General features: G+C 48.3%; 1 protein-coding gene across 2 annotated transcripts in view; it reads right to left on the bottom strand.

The window, feature by feature from the left end:
* The window catches only part of HAO2 (hydroxyacid oxidase 2), a 174,966-nt gene extending 150,536 nt beyond the window's left edge, over window positions 1-24,430 (bottom strand). The window contains exon 1 of one of the 2 annotated variants that reach the window (XM_078656360.1): window positions 24,252-24,430. The gene's annotated coding sequence lies outside the window, so the exon portion shown is untranslated. The remainder of the gene's footprint in view (window positions 1-24,251) is intronic. The other variant, XM_078656357.1, reaches the window with a different exon arrangement.
* Between the last annotated feature and the right edge of the window lie 932 nt (window positions 24,431-25,362).

The raw sequence follows: 25,362 nt of genomic DNA, 5'->3' as shown, positions 1-25,362 counted from the left end.
GGTTTTCCGACCGGTAATGGGCCACCTACATCTGGCCCTAATACAGGCCCGCTCTCCCCGTGCCGCTGCATCGCTCTTGCTCCTGTCTTCTCCTTGCTTTTTACCTGGTATTTAGTGCCTTCTCCCTGCTTTCTCCTTATTTTCTGCTTTCCCCCATTTTTTCCTTGCTTTCTCCTTGTTTTTGTAAAAAAATAAATTTAAAAAAAAACACAACAGTAAACAAGTCCTTGAGACCTCACTTTATAAATCTTCAATGGTTGATGCATTTACGACATCCCAGAATAGACTGGCCAGTGTAGGGGCAGATCTGCTCATGCTGATATGCCCATACATAGGATGTAGTGCACCTTGCTTTAGGGTTAAAGTTCTGCAGTGCAGGTGACTTATCTAAACCTTTATTATGCAGTGTATGGAAGGCATGGCACAAAGGCTGTGTGCAATGTCGAATCTTGAGATTTTCAAGACAAGCAGCCTCAGACGGGTTTTTTGAGTGGTGGAGTATACGGGGGGGGGGGCGTGGCCTCTGAAGACCTCTCAGCAATCCAGCTATGTGGGACTTAGTGGAAGTGACAGGAGGGCTTGTTGGCCCCCAAGGTCCCTCTGGAGCCAAGGCGACTAAATTCCCCAACCAGAATGTTACTTTATCCGTTGTTTTTTTCAGTAATTATAGTATAAATATATTATATATATATTATATATATAAAACCTACTGGCAGTCGCCTGTAGGTACTTATAGTTAGCATCTTTTTTCTAATCAAAAAACGTTTTTTCTTTTGATAATATCTTTGGTGCTGTTTGACGAATCTTTGTGAACTTTTCAAAACGAGTGCTTCACTGAGATCAGCTCCTTTCTTTAAAGTTTCGGTGTGATTCGTCAGGTGGGAGCTGAGAAAAAAGGGGGTCCCATAACGCGTTTTCCCCTTGGTAATTTCCATTGGAACTTTAGACAAAGCGACAGCCCAGACTGCTGAACAGAGTTACACCAAATTCAGCAAAAAAGTTGGGCTTGGGTCAGGAAGCTTATTTTTTTTTTAATTGTGTCATCTGTTCAGTAGTTGCTGAGAAAATAGAAAAATAAAAATATCTATATCTGAGCACCATGGGGGATTTGAGACTCCTCCCGAGCACGTGCTTCATTCAGATTGGCTGCCAACACTCCAAACCAGAACGTGTTGGCAGCCATTTTGTGACTCGGCAACCGAGTCACAAGAAAACTGTTTTAAAAAAAAGGTAAAAACCAAGAAAAGGGTGTTGGGTAGAAACACCCTGACACCCAAGGCCTGCTAAGGGGGTCCCACAGGGACCCCAGGTGCAAAAAAAAAGCATAAAAAAAAAAAAGAAAAATCACCTGAATTTGTGCTGGGTGCACGAATCCGGCCCAAAATAAAAAGAACGAAGCACGGTCTCTCGCTCTTAGTTTAATTAAGCCCCCTGATGGGCCAGTTCCCGGGGGTAATCACAAAATATAGTGCGGGGGACCACGGGGCCCCCGAAGACCCAGGGACTGCTACCTCCCCGGGTCCATGCTAATTATTTGCTGGGTATGATCAAAGAAAAAAGTGGTTCTGTTGGGTGGCAGAATGCATTGCTTCAAAGAAAGGCAATATTAGCTCATAACACAATAGACGAATTAGGTTCATTCAAATTCAATAAAACCTCTCTGAGAACAAACGAAATTCAAGGCTTTTATATAGTGAAAAGTCACAATTGCAATATAGCGGAATTACTTCATTCTGTATGCGTTTCAATAAATGTTAAAAACAAGTGAAAAGTGACTGTTGGTGAACAAAGTGAATAGTGCAATATTATTCAGTGACACTTATATACAACTTTATACAGTATTGTACACGGGGGGAAAATTTGGATCGAGTTCCTGAATGACACGGCAGACGGCGCTCGGCTACTGCAGTGAAGGCACGCATATTCGTTGATTCAGGATTGACCTTCTGGCTTTCCTCCATGGTGTGATATTTTCCGCCTGCAACGTCCAGACCCACTTGTCCTTTCCCCCCTCCCCCACCACTGTCTTGATAAAGACCCGCCGTGACCACCAATCGGGGCGCATCAGGGTCGAAACGTCGACGTACACCTTTGGTCAAGTAACCTCCAGGAATGGGCATAGTAACCATCTGTCCCTTGGAGCATTAACTCAGAACTCTGACCGCTAAACCAAAAGACCTAACTTCACTTTTCCCCCCCGTGTATAATACTGTATAAAGTTGTATATAAGTGTCACTGAATAATATTGCACTATTCACTTTGTTCACCAACAGTCACTTTTCACTTGTTTTTAACATTTATTGAAACGCATACGGAATGAAGTAATTCCGCTATATTGCAATTGTGACTTTTTACTATATAAAAGCCTTGAATTTCGTTTGTTCTCAGAGAGGTTTTATTGAATTTGAATGAACCTAATTCGTCTATTGTGTTATGAGCTAATATTGCCTTTCTTTGAAGTAATGCATTCTGCCACCCAACAGAACCACTTTTTTCTTTAATCATACTTACCCAGGTTCTGAGGGACACAGGGTTACCCCTTTTTTGTTAAACAATTATTTGCTGGGGGCATGCAGCCCCCCTATTGCCACCTCCCCAGGGCTTTATTATAATTAAAAGGTGTGGGGGGGCTTATTATGCCTCCTACAACGCAGCCCAAGGGTCTGCCACCTCCCCGGGGCTTTAATACTTAAACTGCAGGAGGCATGAAGCAGGCAGTTACCGTGGGGGCATTGGGGCTACCCCCACAGTCCCCTTCAAAGAGGCCAGGCCCTGAGGGATGGGTTCCCTGGGGCCAAAAGTGGCTCAGGTAAGGGAGGGCCTCCCTTTTGTATTTAAAAAACAAACAAAAAACTAAGGCTTGCATCGGGGGATGGGGTCCCCGTGACCAAAACTGGCCTCAGGAGGGGGGTCACGCAGCCCCCTCCTTAAAAAAATAGATTAAAAAAAATTAATATATTGCCATGCCACGGGGAATGGAGTCCCCATGGCAGAAATCAGCCATGGGATTGGGCGGCCACCTTCCCACTTTTTTTTTTTTTTAAGGAAAAAATGCTCAGGTTCTGGGGAATGGGATGCCCAAAAATAATAAAGGGAAGTGGGGTAACACAGCCCCCTTCCAAAAAGCACATTAAAAAAAGCTGGTGTCTTGTGGGAGGCCACGCCCCCTCCCTGCACCACCATGCAAACGAGCAGCAGAATGCCAGGAGGCGCATTTGCAGAGTGGTGTAAAAAGGTGGCTGTGTGTGGCTCACTGGAGGTACCTGGTTGGCTAGTTAACCCCCAAGGACCCTCAGGATTCAAGAGGACTGAATTCCCCAACCCAGATCGCGCCAGGACGTGCGTTTGCACAGTGGTGGGGAAAGGGGGCGTGGCCTATGAGAACTTAGCAATCCTGTTTTGTGGGACTTTCTGCAAGTAATAGGAGGGGTAGTTGGCCCCCAAGATTGACCTTGGAGGCTAACTATCCCTTCTGTCACCTCCAGTAAATCCCTAAGAGGTCTTCGGAGGCCACGCTCATCTTTCTCCACTACTCTGCAAACGAGCCTCCTGGCATAGTACTGGTTAAGGGATGAAGTCCACTTTACTCCTGAGGGAGTTTGGGGCCATGAATCCCTTCTGGTACCTCCTGTAAAGCCTACACAGCGGAATACCTGACCGCTGGTTGGAGGCCCAGACCCCTTTCTCCACCACTCTGTAAACACGACTAACAGTTAAAGAAGCATTTGTAATGTAATAGGTCTCATATTTGCAAGATTTAGAGCTATTACGGTTATAAATCTAAAAGTGTTTCATTGAGGTTTCTTGGAGTGTAGTGGAAGTAGGTTGTGTGTAGTTATTGAAATTATGTGGATAGAAAGTATGTGGTATTTAGTTCATAGGAATTACGGGGAGTGGGATTATGTGTTATGAAGAGTAATTATGTGGTATGGTAGTCTGTGTTATGCAGTAGTAACCTCAGGTTTAGTCTTCCTCGTTTCTATAGAAGCTCAACTATGAGCAAAGGGACGCCCCTTTGCTGGCGCAGCCGTGCGCTATACAAGCACATATAACATAACATAACATAACATAACTCAATGAGACAAAATAGATAAGGAATCACTGAGGAGCACTTCTGGACCTAGTTAGAGGTATGAGCAGGGCCACTGGAATTATGCAACTGTTTGGCTGCACCGACTTTCGCACAATTATACATTTTCCACATTAGCCACATAATTCATCATCTACTGCCTAATCTGCAGATTTGGACAAAAAAGCCTTGTTTCTAGCTCAAACGGATCAAACGTTACCAAAAATGCAGCGACAAGTGTTACAGCATGGTGGAAGGTCCTTTGCAAACATAGAATGGTCACCTGTTGCATATTACTAAAAGTGGGTGTTAAATTGGTACTAATGGTGTGCAAACCACTCTTGCTTCTTTCTGCGCCTCTCTTGCCTCTTTCTGCACCCCTCCTGTCTCTTTCTGAAACTCTGTTCCTTCTTTCTGTACTTCTTTTGTTTCTTTCTGCACCGCTCTTGCTTCTTTCTGCAATCCTCCTGCCTCTTTCTCCACCTTGTCTCTTTCTGTACCCCTCTCGCCACTTTCTCCATCCCTGTTCCCCCTTTTTGCATCTGTTGCTTTTTTCCGCACTTCTCTAGCCTCTTTTTCCACCCATCATCCCTCTTTGTGCACCATTGTTGCTTCTTTCTATACTTCTTTAGCTTCTTTCTGCACCTCTGTCCCTTCTTTCTGCAACCCTTGTGCCTCTTTCTGCACTCTTATTCCCTCTTTCTGCTCCCCTCTTGCCTCTTTCTGCACATCTGTTCCTTTTTTCTGCATTTCTTTTGCTTCTTTCTGCAACTCTCTTGCTTCTTTCCGTTTCCTCTTGCCTGTTTCTCCTCCCCACTTCCTCCTTTCTGCATCTATGTTGCTTCTTTCTGCATCTCTCTTGCTTCTTTATGTACCCTGTGAGCCTCTCTGCACCCCTCTTCCCTCTTTCTGCACTCCTCTTGCCTCTTTCTGTACCTCTGTTGCTTCTTTCTGCACCTCTTTTGTTTCTTTTTGTACCTCTCTTGCTTCTTTCTGCACCCCTATTGCCTCTTTCTCCACCCCTCCTCCTTGATCATATGTACTCATACATCTATACAGACACTCACACACTGCCACTCATCCATAGAGTTACTCACACACCTAGTAAACCATGCAAAGAATCAATCACACTCCCATTTACTCACCTATTCAGTTATACACACACCATCTCACTTATTCATACAGATACTAACACATACTTACTCCCTTAGACAATCACTGATACAAGCACACATTCATCCCTACAGCCAGTCTCACATTCACTAACTCTCACATGTAGTCATGTATATACTCCAACACGCACATATACTGCCTTTCACATATGCAGTTACTCACACATGTACCACTGAGGCATCCATTCACTTACCAACATACCCATAAATATACTCACCCACCCAAACAGCCCTTCACAGATGCACTCTTGAACCCATACACCCAGTGAATCACCCATTCACACATCTATCCACAGAGTCACCCTCCCCACACACCCACACAGACACTCAGGCACCCATACAGATACTCAGACAACCAATCAATAACTCATATAGACACTCATGTAGTTACTCACCAATCCATGCAGCCACTTACAAACCAACTGACAGACTGATACAAACATTCAAACAGTTTAGTCAATAACCCATGCATTCAGTAAGACATGTTTAATCACTGACTTATGCAGTCAGTCACACACCTATTAGATGATCCATTCAGACACTTGTACACCCACTCATTCTTCAATACACCTTGGTATATATATATATATATATATATTCACTGAAAAAACCATAGGTTAGAGACCATCGATAGTTAGGAATTAGCATTTAAAAAACCTTGAAAATTCACTGAAAAAACCATAGGTTATAGACCATATATAGTTAGGGCTTAGCATTTAAAAAACCTTATTTTACTCACACAAAACCATTGAAATTCCATATAGTTAGTTGCACTAACTATATATCGCGCACCCGCAATCCACTGCTGATGATGTCACATATTACATCATTCATGACATGGTCAGTGACATCACTGATGACATCACTGATGACATCTCAAATGACATCACTGATGACATCACTGATGACATCTCATTTGACATCATTCTTGTGCTAATACGATAAACCTCTTCAGACTCTAATATAACCTTAGATACACTCAGTGTATACAGACACTCACACACTGTCACTCATCCATGGAGTTACTCACACACCTAGTCAGTCATGCAAAGAAACAATCTCACCTCCATTTCCTCAACTATACAGTTATACACACCTTACTTATTCAAACATATACTAACACATATTTACTCTCTTATACAATCCCTGATACAAGTTCACAATGATCCATACAGCCACTCACACATTCACTAGCTCTCATGCACAGTTATTTATATATGCCAACTCTCACATGTACTTTGTTTTATATATGTACTTACTATGACATGTAGCATTGAGATATCCATTCACTCACCAATACACTCATGCACACAGTCAACCGCCCATACAGGTGTTTCCACATGCACTTTTGAACCCATACATCTAGTGAATCAACTGCTCACACATCTATGCACAGAGTCACACACCTCCCAGCCACCCCCACACAAACTCAATCTCCCATACAAATACTTGGGCAACCAATCAATAACACATATAGCCTCTCGTATAGCTAATGATCAACACATGCAGCAGTTTACATCACAACAGACATACTGATGCACACATTCAGACAGTTTAGTCACTAACCCATGCATTTAGTACGACACATTTATTCACTCACTCATACAGTCAGTCACGCACCTACTAAATCCTTCATCCAGACACTTATACATCCACTCATTCTTCAATATATCAAACATATTTAAACTTTACAGAAACACACAGTCACTGGATGATGTTATCAGTGATGTCATTTGAGATGTCAAATGAGATGTCATCAGTGATGTCATCAGTGATGTCATTTGAGATGTCATCAGTGATGTCACTGACCATGTCATGAATGATGTAATATGTGACATCATCAGCAGTGGATTGCGGGTGCGCGATATATAGTTAGTGCAACTAACTATATATGGAATTTCAATGGTTTTGTGTGAGTAAAATAAGGTTTTTTAAATGCTAAGCCCTAACTATATATGGTCTATAACCTATGGTTTTTTCAGTGAATTTTCAAGGTTTTTTAAATGCTAATTCCTAACTATATATGGTCTCTAACCTATGGTTTTTTCAGTGAATTTCAATGGTTTTTTAATAGCAAATATCATAAGCTGTCGAATGTCAAGTACGTGGTAAGTAAAAACATTTTCGTGTTTATGCACACTGATCTGCTTTGAATGCTGCCCCCCCCTCCCCCTCATTTCTATTAGGAGTACTCTCTCTTTGCAGATAGTGAAGGGTAGTTAACGCAGGCCTTTGCCCCCGTTGTAATCCGTCGTGCCTGCTTCTCTCTCCATTTGATTGATTGTTATCCAAGCATTTACTGTTTTAGAATTGGTTCTCTTTGGTTCATTCTCTATTTACAAACAAGCACAGAGTCGCAATACTCTGTTTAGTCTTTGCAGATAGCGAAAAATCGTGTAAAAAAACAAAAGGAATCGAGCAAAATCAGTAGGCCACTAATGGGATCTCTTTTTGACCTCGCTAAAATAGAAACATTAGGAACAACCCCTCATGACAAACACGAAACTATTGAGATGAACTGAACTCCACACCATGATGGCTGCAATACAGCTCGGCTCCGCCACCCACCCCGCCCAAAATAACGATAAACTCTATGCAAATATTACAAATATATACAACACACCAGCAAAGTAACAGGGTAAAACATTTTATTAAACAACAACTATTTACATAACTATTTTATACTTTTTGTTGCCCGATCCGGCTAGCTCAATCGATCGAGCATGCAACTCATGCACTCTGATGGTTCAAAGTTTTGAGGAGTGCTTGTAACACTGTCTGAAGCCTATTTGCACTTGCTTCAGCTTCACTATTGTCAAAGTAAAGTGGGGACTGTTTGAGGACGTGACTGCATTTGTGAACAATGTAATGCGGTGCCACCCTGAACCGCTTGACGGAGGCCCCCGAGGGACGGTGTGATGGCGCGGACTCGGAGGGGGCGCTTGGCTCCGGCTCCCTCCCCAAGTCGTGTTCTCCTGGTGTAGCCTGAGATCGCCCCCGACATAGGTGGCCGGCTCCCGGGATCAAGCGGAACTTTTTGCCTTTTGGTAACTCTTCCATTCTTGACCTTGTCCCACAATCCGTTTCACCTAAAGACACGCTGTAGTGGGGCGCCCCTTTACCATTTCAGTTGCCATTCCGCCCGCTTTTGCTACACTGTGCCTCTTCCGCTATTCAGCTGTTTACCGCCCGCTCTTTCGACTACAGCGTCTCGCTCACCATGTAGTTGAGTTGCTCCCGCTCTTGCGGTGCAGCGATAGCCGGCTGCCACAGTACTCTCAAAATGGCGGCCGGCTCTTCAGATTTGGGCGTGGTCCACTAAAATTGCCCTGCGACACCTTGGAACTCGGACGCTTGTCTGCTAGAGATTGGGCTCCATTCTCGAAAGCGTCCCCTCAGCCTTGAAGATTCTACAAAAGTCTTGGGGGCCCCCGACTCCCACAGGCTTCTGGTGGAGAGCGGCTAGCATTATTGCTCGTCGAATGGCCACGACGGAGCTACGAAATGGTGGTGCTCTCATGCTAACGCCAGCTTCAGTCTGAAACATCCAGAAACACTGTAGACTACCAATTCGATCAGTTCCGGTAGCGCCCCAACGTGACCCGGTAAAGAAGAACTAGCCCTCCCCTCTTTGACTGATGGTTCTTGTTGCCTGTCCCTTCTGTTGTCATTTAACAGAACTATTTAGCCTGCTGAAAGGGGTTGTGTTCCGACCGCTGGTTGGTGGAGACATTTTGACTATATTCTAGACCTGCGTTGTCGCGTAATGCGTCATATGACGCGCCGCGTTAGCGCATCCGGAAGTGATCTGGGGCGCGACGCGCAGCGCGTAACGTAAGCATAACAGGTCATATGACTTGTTAATAAAACTTTTCATTGGTTCATTTTACTTTTCTTATTCTAATGATGCTTTCGAACATTATTTTTTCTTAAATATATGTTATAATGTTCCAGGCTAATGTACTTTCCCGGAAAATTTACAACTGTCCTGCAAGTAAAATATATTCCTTTTTCGAGAAAAAGGGCGTTTCTTCGTCCCATGACGGAGCCGTTGAGCAAAAGAGGGTCGGCCTGCTGTCTTAGTCACCGATACGCCTGAATATCAGATTCTTATCGATCACTTTATGTTGCAGGAGTAGAAAACACAACAGCCTTGACCATTTATCTTTACTGCGTTCCTGCGTATTATACCTTTTACCCTTCATGTAATTGGACTGCTTTATTTCACTTGCCTTTTACTGATTCGAAAACAGTGACTATTATTAAAAACTTTACCAATGTATATACTACTACCATGTTTTCTTTTAAAAACCTTTATTGTGAAAATGTCATTATACAAATACGGGCCTATAACCACGTGGGCCGGCCACGGAGCAAACTGTAATCGTATATGATGAGTAGACATTTACACTGTAGAGGAACGTAACGGGCGGGCCATTAGGTTGCAAGAACTAAAGTGTCTAACAGTTGCGGAATCGGTGGACGTACATTTTATAATTAAAATACGACAGGGCCACTTACAATAAAATTATCTAGATATACATTTGCGGGCAAGTACCATGGGTGACGTTAATTCGAACTTTCAATAGTACAGTAATCAATAACACATCAGAACTTAATATCAATAGGGATATCGAAATATTCAATCTATTCTCGTCCCCGCCCGCCATGTGCTTCAAAACTGCATACGTATCTCGTGATATCAAGGTTGTGCAACCAGTACACAACAAGGAGTTACGAGTCCCATTTATTCCGGCGCCATTTTGGGCGAGGACGGGCAGGTCCAGGATATAGTCAAAATGTCTCTACCAACCATCGACTATGATGATGTTCATATGCTGTATTTATTAGAGTAACACTCATCTGTCCACATGAAATTAATTTGCCACAATCTAAACATGTCATTTTAATCTTTCCAAAGTTCTTCTGAATATTTGGGACCGTTTCCCTTGCCTCTGATGCTGTCAGTGCCACTTCTTTGATGAATGTACTGGCAGGTCGGGGGTTCTCCTCCAAATCTCTCTTTTATGCAGCACTATAATTAATCGGTGCCACCTCTCCATATGACGATGCATGGTATAGTTACCATAACTATATTTTTTTTCGGTTCCTCTGGAGAGTACATCGTGGCAGATGAAGCGTGTAACGTACCGGGCATTTACCTTTTTTTGCATGTAGAGGAAAGGAAAAAAAATTCGAGCGTCCGAGTTCTAAGGTGTCCCAGGGCCATTTTAGTGGACCAGGCCCAAATCCAAAGAACAGGCCGCCATTTTGAGAGTCCTCTTGCAGCCGCCTGTCGCTGTAGCATCAAGAGCGGCCGAAACTCAGCTGAATGGCAACTGAAACGGTAAAGGGGCGCCCCACTACAGCAGACGAGCCTCCACCTAGGAAGGCCCGTTCACGCCGCCTCCCCCCCCCCCTTCGGGCACCCCACGCCGTTATTCGGAGCAGGATTGTAGGATGGCCACACCAGTACGGCAACTTGCTAGACACCACCTCGGTGCCTACCGAATCTCAGCGCCTTGTGGTGTCTTCTATTCAGAAAACATTGTTGTGCTGCCTTCGACCTATTCGCCGCAAGTGCGCACGCAACTCAGCTGCATAGCTTGCTAGACACCACCTCGGTGCTAACCGAATCTCAGCGCCTTGTGGTGTCTTCTATTCCAAAAATATTGTTGCGCTGCCTTTGGCCCCATTCGCACATCGGTCCGCTACTGACGCCATCTCACAGGCCAACGGGGCGCCCCCACGCCGACTTTCAGCATTGTAGGATGGCCACACCAGTGCGACAACTTACTAGACACCACCTCGGTGCCATCCGGATCTTGGCATCTCAGCGCCTTGTGGTGTCTTCTATTCAGAAAATATTGTTGCGCTGCCTTTGGCCCCATTCGCACATCGGTCCGCTACTGACGCCATCTCACAGGCCAACGGGGCGCCCCACGCCGACTTTCTGCATTGTAGGATGGCCACACCAGTGCAACTTACTAGACACCACCTCGGTGCCATCCGGATCTTGGCATCTCAGCGCCTTGTGGTGTCTTCTATTCAGAAAATATTGTTGCGCTGCCTTTGGCCCCATTCGCACATCGGTCCGCTACTGACGCCATCTCACAGGCCAACGGGGCGCCCCACGCCGACTTTCAGCATTGTAGGATGGCCACACCAGTGCACCTTACTAGACACCACCTCGGTGCCATCCGGATCTTGGCATCTCGGCGCCTTGTGGTGTCTTCTATTCAGAAAATATTGTTGCGCTGCCTTTGGCCCCATTCGCACATCGGTCCGCTACTGCCGCCATCTCACAGGCCAACGGGGCGCCCCACGCCGACTTTCAGCATTGTAGGATGGCCACACCAGTGCGACAACTTGCTGGACACCACCTCGGTGCCATCCGGATCTTGGCGCGTTGTGCTGCCTTCGGCCTATTCGCACATCGGTCCGCTACTGACGCGAACTCACAGGCCAACGGGGCGCCCCACGCCGACTTTCAGCATTGTAGGATGGCCACACCAGTGCGACAACTTGCTGGACACCACCTCGGTGCCATCCGGATCTTGGCGCGTTGTGCTGCCTTCGGCCTATTCGCACATCGGTCCGCTACTGACGCCGCCTCACGTGCCAACGGATTTTCTACGCTTTTTATACCCTATGCCGCATAACAGGTCATGTGACTTGTTTATAAAACTTTTCATTGGTTCATTTTACTTTTGGTTTCCTAATGATGGAAGGCTTGATCATATGACCTAAAAATAACACTTTTCATTGGATGAAAACTATTTTTTTTTCCCAAACGATGAAAGCCCCACCTTGTTTCTGGATGTTTCAGACTGAAGCTGGCGTCAGCATGAAAGCACCACCATCTCGTGGCTCCGTCGTGGTCATTCCGCGAGCAATCATGGCAGCCGCTCCCCACCGGAAGCCTACAGGAGTCGGGGGCCCCCAAGACTTTTGTAGAATCCTCAAGGCGGAGGGGACGCTTTCAAGAATGGGGTCCAAGACCTAGCAGACAAGCGTCCGATTTCCAAGGTGTCCCAGGGCCATTTCAGTGGACCAGGCCCAAAAAGGAAAGAGCCTGCCGCCATTTTGAGAGTCCTGTGACAGCCGCCTATCGCTGCACCGCAAGAGTGGGCGCAACTCAGCTGAATTGCGGATTTTGACACAGTGGACCAAAAGCGGACGGAATGGCAACTGAAACGGTAAAGGGGCGCCCCACTACAGCAGACGAGGCTCCACCTGGGGAGGCCCGTTCACGCCGCCTCCCCCCCCCCCCGGGCGCCCCACGCCGTTATTCGGAGGGCGGCAACTCAGCTGAATTGCGGATTTTGACACAGTGGACCAAAAGCGGACGGAATGGCAACTGAAACGGTAAAGGGGCGCCCCACTACAGCAGACGAGGCTCCACCTGGGGAGGCCCGTTCACGCCGCCTCCCCCCCCCCCCCCCCGGGGCGCCCCACGCCGTTATTCGGAGGGCGGCAACTTACTGGACATCACCTTGGTGCCATCGTTCTGCTGCCTTGGAACTATTCGCACAATAGACCGCTACTGATGACCCACCCCCCGCGACGCCCCACGCCGGATACCGAAATCAGTGCGGCACCCAGGCAACATCACCTGGGTGCCGTCCAGAAATCTGGACGTTGTGCTGCGTTGGGACTATTCACACAACCGACCGCTACTTCCTTCTTTTTCCCTAAAAATGTTTAAATGTTTTTACTGTTTTTGTTTTGTTGTATATATTTATAAGTTATTAAAGTTTTATAATCCTACTACTTTGTTGGAGTGCTATATATTTTTAATGTGACACATAATTGTAAAAACTTTGATGTACAAAGAGGCATCCCTGAAATCTTCCGCTTCAGGCTCGGTCCCCTCCCCAATCACAATACAGGATGGTTTTCAGATAGTAGGAACGCGTGTGGTGTGACGGATCTCATCGGGTGTGGGCCTTGATCTACTATAACTCCTTTGAAGAGGGGTGATTCTTTACAGCTGGGGCCATAAACTACATCTGCAGGGCTAGCTGATAGCCTAGGACCGGCCTGGACAATCGGACACAGAAGAAGAGGAGTGTCAGAGGGTGCGGTAGTGAATAGGGCGAAAGGGAGGTGTCGGGCGGGCACAGGGTGTGATTCTCAGGGAAGAGCAGCGCAGATGGGGGGTGGTTTATTACCCATGCATAAGACAGAGAGCGGGGGTGACCACTGCCTGGGGGAGATGCTTGCGAGGGTGGGGAGCCATGCTAAGGATCGACAGCGTGCAGAGAGTGGGTCTGGTCAAGTCATCTAAAATGGCTGCCGTGCACGACAAAAGTGTGGCATTTGAAAAAAGGCAAGATGGCGCAGACAATGTTTTTCAACACTTCCTGATTTCCTTCGAATCGAACGTTAACAGACGTTGGGGCATATTACCAAAGTTAAGCGATATTTACCCTAACGATGCTTAGCAACGAATTTTTTACCGCTAAGCATCGTCAGAAATTATCGCAGATAAACCTTGCTATTATCAAGGTTTATAGCAAATGCGATAAAAAACGGCCGCAATGCATTAATATCGCTGAAAAGTCAGCGATATTCATGCATTACCGAGCTAATGCTCTTAGCCATGTTATCCACCTCCCATTGGATAACATGGCTAAGAACTGCTCAGGGCAGGTGTTACTTTTTGGAGATATTCGCGCTTAGCGCGAATATCTCCAAAAGTTGGTAATAGGAGATAGCGATGTTAGCGACTGTTTCCAGTCGCTAACATCTTGGCATGCCCACTTTGCATGTCATTAGTGATAAATATCACTGACATGCAAAGTGGGGCCCAAGATAGTCGCTATCTCCTACTAGCGGTCGCTAACTGGTGTTAGCGACAGCTAGGTAATACGGAGATAATTTTATCTCCGCTTTCTTGGCTTTTAAAGCCAAAAAAGCGGAGATAAACCCCCTTGATAATATGCCCCGTTATCTCTCCACCCAGATATATATCTTTTTTTGAACGTTAATTTCTCAAAATCCACTGCAGCACATATATTGAGACCTAGCAAAGGCACATCGGGCTACCAGTCCCTACAATTTTGCCAAGTTTCGTGCAAATCCATTCAGCCGTTCGGGCTAAAAGTGAGGCCAACCGCCCTATGGAAAACTCAATGTTAAAAACACGTTTTGGGACCCCCCTTTTTTCTCAGCCCCCCCCTTGACAAACCCCCCCCAAATTTTCAGTGGCTGCTCAGAAACAAAATGTTCCATTTTCCTGAAAATTTCAGCCAATTCCGTCCACAAACGCCAAAGTTATTAGACATAGAATTTTCAAAAATCCCATAGAGAAAAAATCCTAACTATATATACCTACTGGCGACCGCCAGTAGGTAATATATATATATATATAAAACCTATTTAAACTTTACAGAAACACATAGTCACTGGATGATGTCATCTGTGATGTCATTTGAGATGTCATCAGTGATGTCACTGACCATGTCATGAATGATGTAATATGTGACTTCATAATCAGTGCATTGCGGGGCGCGAGTTATAGTTAGCTCAACTAATTATAACAACCAATCTGTTTTTGTACAAGTGAAATGTGCAAATAACTACAACATCCCTGAAACCTGTGTTTTTTTCCAGTGAATTTCTAAGATTTTTTAAATGCTAATTTCTAACTATAACGTCCCTGAAACCTATGGTTTTTTCAATGAATATATATTAAAAAAACAACGGGTAAAATACCATTATGGAATAAACACAAGTCTACTGTCGCCTGTACACAGAGTACAAAGATTTATAACACATTCAATAACTCGACACAGCTACGTTTTCTAAATTCTTACACCCATTAGCTGGACCCAAACTGTACAAAATTACATGGAAAAGTAATGTGCTAGTTATCCGCCATAATGTAAACTATAAAACAAACGAGCACACTCATTGGATGATGTAATGAGTGATGCTATACGAGGTCATAACATAAGCAATGCTTGGCGGGGGCTCCGGCTATTGTTAGCGCTGCTAACTATAACTAGTGAATTTGTGTTTTTTAGTTCAAAATGTTAATGTTCACACTGACTAATTCACTTAATAATAATAATGTTACTTTACTCTTTGGTTTTTTTCAGTGAATATATATATATCTCACAGTCACCAGAGCACCTGGCCGCCTGAAGCTGTGCCGCATTCAGAGAGCAGCGTTTCTCAGAGGAAGGTTTTTCAACAGTTTGACATACTTTGATGTCCACATCCGCAGCTGTGGTCCCAGCCTGTCTGTAAGCAGTGTGTCCCTCACTCACGTCCCGTGCACCCCAGCACCAGGCCCCACCACCAACACTTGTGTCCAATTGTTCACGCCTAGTGTACGTTCACAAAGCAGGCAGCACAATGCCCCGCGCTGCCTCCACAGACCCCTTTCAGAAAACATTCAAACGCTGAACACGCAGCGGGGGTGCCTGGTGAACAAAACCTACTCTGGCCTCCGGCTCTTTCAAGCCCACCAGGCTCCCATCCCATCCCTGTTCACTGATACCCGAGTACTGTATGCCCCAGTAGAGTCAACAGCACCCACAGCATCGCCACTCAACCGCAGCAGGTCTCCAGAGTCAACCGCACCCACAGCATCAGTACATAACCACAGCAGATCTCCAGAGTCAACCGCACCCACAGCATCAGTACAGAACCACAGCAGGTCTCCAGAGTCAACAGCACCCACAGCATCAGTACAGAACCACAGCCGGTCTACAGAGTCAACAGCACCCACAGCATCAGTACAGAACCACAGCAGGTCTCCAGAGTCAACAGCACCCACAGCATCAGTACAGAACCACAGCCGGTCTACAGAGTCAACAGCACCCACAGCATCAATACAGAACCACAGCAGGTCTCCAGAGTCAACAGCACCCACAGCATCAGTACAGAACCACAGCAGGTCTCCAGAGTCAACAGCACCCACAGCATCAGTACAGAACCACAGCCGGTCTACAGAGTCAACAGCACCCACAGCATCAGTACAGAACCACAGCAGGTCTCCAGAGTCAACAGCACCCACAGCATCAGTACAGAACCACAGCCGGTCTACAGAGTCAACAGCACCCACAGCATCAATACAGAACCACAGCAGGTCTCCAGAGTCAACAGCACCCACAGCATCAGTACAGAACCACAGCAGGTCTCCAGAGTCAACAGCACCCACAGCATCAGTACAGAACCACAGCCGGTCTACAGAGTCAACAGCACCCACAGCATCAGTACAGAACCACAGCAGGTCTCCAGAGTCAACAGCACCCACAGCATCAGTACAGAACCACAGCCGGTCTACAGAGTCAACAGCACCCACAGCATCAGTACAGAACCACAGCAGGTCTCCAGAGTCAACAGCACCCACAGCATCAGTACAGAACCACAGCCGGTCTACAGAGTCAACAGCACCCACAGCATCAATACAGAACCACAGCAGGTCTCCAGAGTCAACAGCACCCACAGCATCAGTACAGAACCACAGCAGGTCTCCAGAGTCAACAGCACCCACAGCATCAGTACAGAACCACAGCCGGTCTACAGAGTCAACAGCACCCACAGCATCAGTACAGAACCACAGCAGGTCTCCAGAGTCAACAGCACCCACAGCATCAGTACAGAACCACAGCCGGTCTACAGAGTCAACAGCACCCACAGCATCAATACAGAACCACAGCAGGTCTCCAGAGTCAACAGCACCCACAGCATCAGTACAGAACCACAGCAGGTCTCCAGAGTCAACAGCACCCACAGCATCAGTACAGAACCACAGCCGGTCTACAGAGTCAACAGCACCCACAGCATCAATACAGAACCACAGCAGGTCTACAGGGGTCAACAGCACCCACAGCATCAATACAGAACCACAGCAGGTCTCCAGAGTCAACAGCACCCACAGCATCAGTACAGAACCACAGCAGGTTTATAGAATCAAAGGCACCCACAGCATCAATACAGAACCACAGCAGGTCACAAGAGTCAACAGTACCCACAGCATCAATACAGAACCACAGCAGGTTTATAGAATCAAAGGCACCCACAGCATCAATACAGAACCACAGCAGGTCTCCAGAGTCAACAGTACCCACAGCATCAGTACAGAATATCAACAACATCCAGTGTCCAGAGTCAATAGAACCCACAGCATCAGTACAGAACCACAGCAGGTCTCCGGAGTCAACAGCACCGACAGCATCAGTAGATTACCACAGCAGAGTCAACAGCACCCACAGCATCAGTACAAAACCACAGCAGAGTCAACAGCACCCACAGCATCGCCACTCAACCACAGCCGGTCTACAGAGTCAACCGCACCCACAGCATCAGTACAGAACCACAGCAGGTCTCCAGAGTCAACAGCACCCATAGCATCAGTACAGAATCACAACAACATCCAGTGTCCAGAGTCAATAGAACCCACAGCATCAGTACAGAACCACAGTAGGTCACCAGAGTCAACAGCACCCACAGCATCAGTACAGAACCACAGCAGGTCTCCAGAGTCAACAGCAACCACAGGATCAATACAGAACCACAGCAGGTCTACAGGGGTCAACAGCACCCACAGCATCAGTACAGAACCACAGCAGGTCTCCGGAGTCAACAGCACCCACAGCATCAATACAGAACCACAGCAGGTCTACAGAGTCAACAGCACCCACAGCATCAATACAGAACCACAGCAGGTCTCCAGAGTCAACAGCACCCACAGCATCAGTATAGAACCACAGCAGGTCACAAGAGTCAACAGCACCCACAGCATCAATACAGAACCACAGCAGGTTTATAGAATCAAAGGCACCCACAGCATCAATACAGAACCACAGCAGGTCTCCAGAGTCAACAGTACCCACAGCATCAGTACAGAATCACAACAACATCCAGTGTCCAGAGTCAATAGAACCCACAGCATCAGTACAGAACCACAGCAGGTCTCCGGAGTCAACAGCACCGACAGCATCAGTAGATTACCACAGCAGAGTCAACAGCACCCATAGCATCAGTACAAAACCACAGCAGAGTCAACAGCACCAACAGCATCGCCACTCAACCACAGCCGGTCTACAGAGTCAACCGCACCCACAGCATCAGTACAGAACCACAGCAGGTCTCCAGAGTCAACAGCACCCATAGCATCAGTACAGAATCACAACAACATCCAGTGTCCAGAGTCAATAGAACCCACAGCATCAGTACAGAACCACAGCAGGTCTCCGGAGTCAACAGGACCCAGAGCATCAGTACAGAACCACAGCAGGTCTCCAGAGTCAACAGGACCCACAGCATCAATACAGAACCACAGCAGGTCTCCAGAGTCAACAAAACCCACAGCATCAATACAGAACCACAGCAGGTCTCCAGAGTCAACAGCACCCACAGCATCAATACAGAACCACAGCAGATCACCAGAGTTAAAGGGTCCCACAGCATCAGTATAGAACCACAGCAGGTCTCCAGAGTCAACAGCACCCACAGCATCTGTACAGAACCACAGCAGGTCTCCACAGTCAACAGCACCCACAGCATCAGTACAGAACCACAGCAGGTCTCCACAGTCAACAGCACCCACAGCATCAGTACAGAACCACAGCAGATCTCCAGAGTCAACAGAACCCACAGCATCAGTACAGAACCACAGCAGATCTCCAGAGTCAACCGCACCCACAGCATCAGTACAGAATCACAACAACATCCAGTGTCCAGAGTCAATAGAACCCACAGCATCAGTACAGAACCACAGCAGGTCTCCGGAGTCAACAGCACCCAGAGCATCAGTACAGAACCACAGGAGGTCTCCAGAGTCAACAGGACCCACAGCATCAATACAGAACCACAGCAGGTCTCCAGAGTCAACAGAACCCACAGCATCAATACAGAACCACAGCAGGTCACCAGAGTCAAAGGGTCCCACAGCATCAGTATAGAACCACAGCAGGTCTCCAGAGTCAACAGAACCCACAGCATCAGTACAGAACCACAGCAGGTCTCCAGAGTCAACCGCACCCACAGCATCAATACAGAACCACAGCAGGTCACCAGAGTCAACCGCACCCACAGCATCAGTACAGAACCACTGCAGGTCTCCAGAGTCAACAGAACCCACAGCATCAGTACAGAATCACAACAACATCCAGTGTCCAGAGTCAATAGTACCCACAGCATCAGTACAGAACCACAGCAGGTCTCCGGAGTCAACAGCACCGACAGCATCAGTAGATTACCACAGCAGAGTCAACAGCACCCACAGCATCAGTACAAAACCACAGCAGAGTCAACAGCACCCACAGCATCGCCACTCAACCACAGCCGGTCTACAGAGTCAACTGCACCCACAGCATCAGTACAGAACCACAGCAGGTCTCCAGAGTCAACAGCACCCATAGCATCAGTACAGAATCACAACAACATCCAGTGTCCAGAGTCAATAGAACCCACAGCATCAGTACAGAACCACAGTAGGTCACCAGAGTCAACAGCACCCACAGCATCAGTACAGAACCACAGCAGGTCTCCAGAGTCAACAGCAACCACAGGATCAATACAGAACCACAGCAGGTCTACAGGGATCAACAGCACCCACAGCATCAGTACAGAACCACAGCAGGTCTCCGGAGTCAACAGCACCCACAGCATCAATACAGAACCACAGCAGGTCTACAGAGTCAACAGCACCCACAGCATCAATACAGAACCACAGCAGGTCTCCAGAGTCAACAGCACCCACGGCATCAGTATAGAACCACAGCAGGTCACAAGAGTCAACAGCACCCACAGCATCAATACAGAACCACAGCAGGTTTATAGAATCAAAGGCACCCACAGCATCAATACAGAACCACAGCAGATCACCAGAGTTAAAGGGTCCCACAGCATCAGTATAGAACCACAGCAGGTCTCCAGAGTCAACAGCACCCACAGCATCTGTACAGAACCACAGCAGGTCTCCACAGTCAACAGCACCCACAGCATCAGTACAGAACCACAGCAGGTCTCCACAGTCAACAGCACCCACAGCATCAGTACAGAACCACAGCAGATCTCCAGAGTCAACAGAACCCACAGCATCAGTACAGAACCACAGCAGATCTCCAGAGTCAACCGCACCCACAGAATCAGTACAGAATCACAACAACATCCAGTGTCCAGAGTCAATAGAACCCACAGCATCAGTACAGAACCACAGCAGGTCTCCGGAGTCAACAGCACCCAGAGCATCAGTACAGAACCACAGGAGGTCTCCAGAGTCAACAGGACCCACAGCATCAATACAGAACCACAGCAGGTCTCCAGAGTCAACAGAACCCACAGCATCAATACAGAACCACAGCAGGTCACCAGAGTCAAAGGGTCCCACTGCATCAGTATAGAACCACAGCAGGTCTCCAGAGTCAACAGAACCCACAGCATCAGTACAGAACCACAGCAGGTCTCCAGCGTCAACAGAACCCACAGCATCAATACAGAACCACAGCAGGTCACCAGAGTCAAAGGGTCCCACAGCATCAGTATAGAACCACAGCAGGTCTCCAGAGTGAACAGGACCCACAGCATCAATACAGAACCACAGCAGGTCTCCAGAGTCAACCGCACCCACAGCATCAGTACAGAACCACAGCAGATCTCCAGAGTCAACAGAACCCACAGCATCAGTACAGAACCACAGCAGGTCTCCAGAGTCAACCGCACCCACAGCATCAATACAGAACCACAGCAGATCTCCAGAGTCAACAGAACCCACAGCATCAGTACAGAACCACAGCAGGTCTCCAGAGTCAACCGCACCCACAGCATCAATACAGAACCACAGCAGGTCACCAGAGTCAACCGCACCCACAGCATCAGTACAGAACCACTGCAGGTCTCCAGAGTCAACAGAACCCACAGCATCAGTACAGAACCACTGCAGGTCTCCAGAGTCAACAGAACCCACAGCATCAGTACAGAACCACAGCAGGTCACCAGAGTCAAAGGGTCCCACAGCATCAGTATAGAACCACAGCAGGTCTCCAGAGTCAACAGAACCCACAGCATCAGTACAGAACCACAGCAGGTCACCAGAGTCAAAGGGCCCCACAGCATCAGTATAGAACCACAGCAGGTCTCCAGAGTCAACAGAACCCACAGCATCAGTACAGAACCACAGCAGGTCACCAGAGTCAAAGGGTCCCACAGCATCAGTATAGAACCACAGCAGGTCTCCAGAGTCAATAGAACCCACAGCATCAGTACAGAACCACAGCAGGTCACCAGAGTCAAAGGGTCCCACAGCATCAGTACAGAACCACAGCAGGTCTCCAGAGTCAACAGAACCCACAGCATCAGTACAGAACCACAGCAGGTCACCAGAGTCAAAGGGTCCCACAGCATCAGTATAGAACCACAGCAGGTCTCCAGAGTCAACAGAACCCACAGCATCAATACAGAACCACAGCAGATCACCAGAGTCAAAGGGTCCCACAGCATCAGTATAGAACCACAGCAGGTCTCCAGAGTCAACAGAACCCACAGCATCAATACAGAACCACAGCAGGTCACCAGAGTCAAAGGGTCCCACAGCATCAGTACAGAACCACAGCAGATCTCCAGAGTCAACAGAACCTACAGCATCAGTACAGAACCACAGCAGGTCTCCAGAGTCAACCGCACCCACAGCATCAATACAGAACCACAGCAGGTCACCAGAGTCAACCGCACCCACAGCATCAGTACAGAACCACTGCAGGTCTCCAGAGTCAACAGAACCCACAGCATCAGTACAGAACCACTGCAGGTCTCCAGAGTCAACAGAACCCACAGCATCAGTACAGAACCACAGCAGGTCACCAGAGTCAAAGGGTCCCACAGCATCAGTATAGAACCACAGCAGGTCTCCAGAGTCAACAGAACCCACAGCATCAGTACAGAACCACAGCAGGTCACCAGAGTCAAAGGGCCCCACAGCATCAGTATAGAACCAAAGCAGGTCTCCAGAGTCAACAGAACCCACAGCATCAGTACAGAACCACAGCAAGTCACCAGAGTCAAAGGGTCCCACAGCATCAGTATAGAACCACAGCAGGTCTCCAGAGTCAACAGAACCCACAGCATCAGTACAGAACCACAGCAGGTCACCAGAGTCAAAGGGTCCCACAGCATCAGTACAGAACCACAGCAGGTCTCCAGAGTCAACAGAACCCACAGCATCAGTACAGAACCATAGCAGGTCACCAGAGTCAAAGGGTCCCACAGCATCAGTATAGAACCACAGCAGGTCTCCAGAGTCAACAGAACCCACAGCATCAATACAGAACCACAGCAGATCACCAGAGTCAAAGGGTCCCACAGCATCAGTATAGAACCACAGCAGGTCTCCAGAGTCAACAGAACCCACAGCATCAATACAGAACCACAGCAGGTCACCAGAGTCAAAGGGTCCCACAGCATCAGTATAGAACCACAGCAGGTCTCCAGAGTCAACAGAACCCACAGCATCAATACAGAACCACAGCAGATCACCAGAGTCAAAGGGTCCCACAGCATCAGTACAGAACCGCAGCAGGTCTCCAGAGTCAACCGCACCCACAGCATCAGTACAGAACCACTGCAGGTCTCCAGAGTCAACAGAACCCACAGCATCAATACAGAACCACAGCAGGTCACCAGAGTCAAAGGGTCCCACAGCATCAGTATAGAACCACAGCAGGTCTCCAGAGTCAACAGAACCCACAGCATCAGTACAGAACCACAGCAGGTCACCAGAGTCAAAGGGTCCCACAGCATCAGTATAGAACCACAGCAGGTCTCCAGAGTCAACAGAACCCACAGCATCAGTACAGAACCACAGCAGGTCACCAGAGTCAAAGGGTCCCACAGCATCAGTACAGAACCACAGCAGGTCTCCAGAGTCAACAGAACCCACAGCATCAGTACAGAACCATAGCAGGTCACCAGAGTCAAAGGGTCCCACAGCATCAGTACAGAACCACAGCAGGTCTCCAGAGTCAACAGAACCCACAGCATCAATACAGAACCACAGCAGATCACCAGAGTCAAAGGGTCCCACAGCATCAGTATAGAACCACAGCAGGTCTCCAGAGTCAAAGGTACCCACAGCATCAGTACAGAACCACAGCAGGTCTCCAGAGTCAACAGAACCCACAGCATCAGTATAGAACCACAGCAGGTCTCCAGAGTCAACAGAACCCACAGCATCAGTACAGAACCGCAGCAGGTGTCAAGAGTCAACAGGTCCCACAGCTTCAGTAGATTACCACAACAGGTCTCCAGAATAAAGGGGACGAGGAAAAAATGTACAAAAAACCAGCGCTCCCCGAGCTGAACACACACGGGGCCTTATTTATGAAGGCCTTGCGCCACCGGTGCGCCACTTTTTCCCATGTAAAGAGTGACTCACCGGCGGCGCAAGGCCTTCATAAATAATGCCCCGTGTTTTTAGCTGAAGGGGCCTCGGGGGACAGGCCGCCGGCACCTGTGGGTACCAGGGGCTTCATGAATTCTCGGTCATCAAAGTACGAATGTACGTCGTGTGTCCCTTGTGTTTCAATGCGAGTGCACCTCTCTTGCACCTGTGTTTGGAGGTCTGTGTGCAGCGCGGTGATACCGACGGGGAGGAACAGAAAACACAGACATGAATGAAAATCAGCGTTGCGGAACTGAGCAAACATTGAAAAGCCTGATGCATTCTGGGGCTTGTAGTCGTTGTTCACTTTGAACCGCCTACATTTGCAATGAATCACCGACAACAGCTGGAACATCTGGGCTTTTAGTTTAGTTCTAGAAAAACTCGAGTCCCCCAGATGCTTAGTTCTGTTGCTGAACGCCCAGGGCCCCCTCTTGACACGGGGCGGGGAACAGCTCTGCAGCTGTGCTGAAGGGGTCGATCAGAGGGGCGTGGGGCCCCCAGGGGCCCCGTCACCCTCTCCATCCGGCCACCCTAGTGAGACTTCTTTCAGCTCAGACGGGGAGGGGTGAGGTGCATTCCTGAAGGGGGCACTTGGGCAGTGGGCACTCACCTCTCCTCCAAGGCGTCCAGCGGTCGGTGGGACCCCTCCCACGCCCAGCCCCCCCTGCAGCTGCAGGGCCCCGGGTGCAGTGAGAGCGCCCAGTGAAGGCCTCGTGGCGCAGAGGGCCGAGCTGCTGGCTTGTTTCCTCGGTATGGCGCAGAGGGCCGAGCTGCTGGCTTGTTTCCTGTGTATGGCACGGAGCGCACGGCCAGGAGGGGGTTAACGCCACCCTTTGTCCCCTGCTGCTGAGTTCTGCTGATAGTGGGCGAGGAGGGGGCCCTGGGGGGCACAGTCACCCCTGGGTGGGGGCGGGGCTCCCTGGTGAGCTGCCCTGTCAGCAGGTGCCCCTCCCCCCAGCCTCTCTCCTGGCACACGCGCTGTCGGGCCCTGTCTGTCCTGGTTTGTGTGTCCTGCCCCCCCGCCCCCCCCCCCCGGGATCCCTCTCGGTGTCTGGGCACAAACAGAGGCGGCGCATCCACTGAGGGGCCCTTTTAACTTTAAGACTTCCAAGCAAAGGTTCAGAATAATATTCTAATGTAAAGGCAGCGCCACTTTAAACAGGACACCGCTCTCAGAGCTGGGTGACCATCACCGCGGGTTCAGCCTCTTTGTGCCTCGTTGGCAGACAAGAAGCTTTGGGAGCTGTGCCGCGGGTCACTGATGGCACCTTGTACCACTCGAGTCCACGTCACTGGAGCGTCACGTATCCAGCCCTGAGCTGCCATTTACACATTCGTTGCATCCTGGGAGTTGTAGTTTTGGTTCTGGTCACCACCTGATAACAAAGATTGGTAAAAAGAAAGTGTCAAACTGGAAACCTCATGTCCTGATCTTAACCTTGCAGAACAGAAACTGCAGCCCCTCCCCCCACCCCCCACCTCTACCATCCACCAAATATCGCAGGAAAAACTAACACCGACAAAGTCTTCATAGAATTTCTAAGTAGACCTGTGTCCATCCTGCTCACTTCAGTGCCTGAACCTCCAGCCACGAGAATGCGGGAAATGCACTCCAATTGCGTGAGGAAGTGTCCTCAATGCGCAAGGCTCTATGTCTCTCTCCTTCTCCTTCTCTCTCCCCCTCTCTCTCTCTCTCTCTTTCTTCCCTCCCTCTCCTTTTC

This window comes from Lissotriton helveticus, chromosome 8, assembly GCF_964261635.1.
Source record: "Lissotriton helveticus chromosome 8, aLisHel1.1, whole genome shotgun sequence".
Lineage (NCBI taxonomy): Eukaryota > Metazoa > Chordata > Amphibia > Caudata > Salamandridae > Lissotriton > Lissotriton helveticus.
Note: the sequence above shows the minus strand (reverse complement) of the source record. Positions and strands in the feature narration are given on the sequence as shown.